The sequence below is a fragment of the Cricetulus griseus genome, chromosome 6, assembly GCF_003668045.3.
Source record: "Cricetulus griseus strain 17A/GY chromosome 6, alternate assembly CriGri-PICRH-1.0, whole genome shotgun sequence".
NCBI lineage: Eukaryota > Metazoa > Chordata > Mammalia > Rodentia > Cricetidae > Cricetulus > Cricetulus griseus.
Window position 1 is genome coordinate 90,943,075 of NC_048599.1, and position 2,220 is coordinate 90,945,294.

Consider the following 2,220-nt stretch of genomic DNA (forward strand, 5'->3'; position numbering starts at 1 on the left):
AAAATAAAATGAAATTATGAATACATAAACTGTAATCGACATATACCATGTATACTATTACTATTATTATTACTACTACTTTTTTGAGATAGCCTCTATCACCCAGTCTGGTCTGGAACTCACAATAATCCTCCTACCTCAGCTTCTTTACTGCTGTGGTTTCACGCATGAGCCACCATACCTGGCATATTACTTTATTATTATTACTTTATTACTAGATCTTTTGCATTTATATGTATCTGTGCTTGCATGTCTATTTGTTTATATTAATTAGATGATCATTTTGCTAAGTTATGTCCAACTAAAATCATTAAAGAATGATTTCAAGGGCAACCCGAAATGACAAGTAGTGTTTATGCCAAGTTCCTGGATTAGGATAACAGTAATTATTTGATAGATATACTTCTTTCATCCAAGTCTTATGCTAGATTTCCATTAGAAATGCTCTGTGCAGGAATTTAAGTTAAGGTTTAGAGATTACTTTGTGGCAAGGCCAGGTGGAAGCATCTGTTCAGTCTAGTAGTACTTTTGATAATAGGCCTCTTGAACAGGATGGAAGAAACTTTTTTTTTTTTTTCAGATACCAAGGTTTTTCTGGATGTCTGAATCCTTGGGCAATAATCTGAATACAGAGCCTATGAGAGCTATGAAAAGATTTAGTTGCATGAAGTCACATAAAAAGCTACATATATTTATTAAGTATATTGCTATATGCTAGAACTACCCTTGTTGTAAAGGTTATCACGAGCACAGGCCTCCTTCCTTAAGAGACCTTGAAGTATTTGAAACAGTAATGACTCTAGATCACTGTTACAGAGAGGAATGTAGTGTGGGAAAGATTGTGTAACCAACTACAGGAAGCTGCATAATTTGGAGCAAGATGTAATGATGCCTTACACCACTGGGGCATATTATTAAAAAAGATTACCAATTCAAGGTGTATGCAAAATGATAGTAATAACTAGTGCTCCCCCCACCTTCTCCTCCTTTCCTTCTTCCCTCCCTGTCTCTGTCTTCCTCTCCTTTTCTTTCTCCTTCCCTCTGGACTTGAATTTGAGGCCTTGAGTGATCTAGGCAACCTCTCCATCATGCAGCTGCATCCACAACCAATTTTCACTTTTGAGATGGAATATCGTTAAGCTGCAGGCTGTCCTTGCAGCTGTGACCTTCCTACTGAGTCCTTCCTAGTAACTGGATCTACAGACCTGCACCCACACACCCTGCTAGTTCTTTCTGTGTAAGACAGACACTGTTTCAAATCCTTTGTATGTAGAAGGTAATGATATAAACATATAATACAAAATAACCCCAAGGCAGGCTTTGTGTTAAAAGGTTTTATTCCTGCTTAATATTTGCTACAACTTGATGATTATTATCCATATCTTAGAGATCAATGAAATTTATGAGGCATTATGCTGCTGGTCTGCCCCGGTTACCTGGCAGAATGCACTCAGGCAGTACTCTGGTCAGCCCAGGGTTCCATGAGAACTAGTCTGCATGCAGGTGTAAAGGACCCCTTTAAAAGACAGACCCCGGCCTACTCACACTCTCTTACCCTCTCACTCTTACTCTCTTTCCACTCTTCTCTCTCTCTTCTTGTTCTGTTCTTGTCTCTCCCCTCCCCCACCTTTAATAAACTATGTTTAATGTACTCTCTACGGGATCGTGTTCCATCGCGCTGGTTCCATCTCACAGATCCATTTTCTAATTTTTACATTTTTACAAAATAACAACATTGAGATCACATTTTAGTTGGGTCTCATGTGCCCCAGACATCTCTTGGATTCACCATGTAACCGAGGCTGAGTCTTCACCTCCCCAGTAATGGGATTATAAGTGTGCACTATCATGTCTGGTTAGGGATTGGATAAGAGGCTTTGTGCTTGCTAGGCAAGTGCTCTACCAACAGAACTACATCTTTTTGTTGTTTTTTCGAGACAGGGTTTCTCTGTATTAGTTTGGAGGCTGTCCTGGAACTCACTCTGTAGACCAGGCTGGCCTGGAACTCAGAGATCCGCCTGCCTTTGCCTCCCTAGTGCTGGGATTAAAGGTGTGCGCCACCAACGACCGGCTTACATAAGTATTTTTAAAGTAAAAATTAACATAGCAGATGGGACAGTTAATTTTTTTCTTTTGTGCCACTCCCGTCATCTTTTTGTCTGTGCTTTCAAACATCTTTCTCTCTGTTCCCACAACAAAGACCTGCTTTGAGCAGTGACT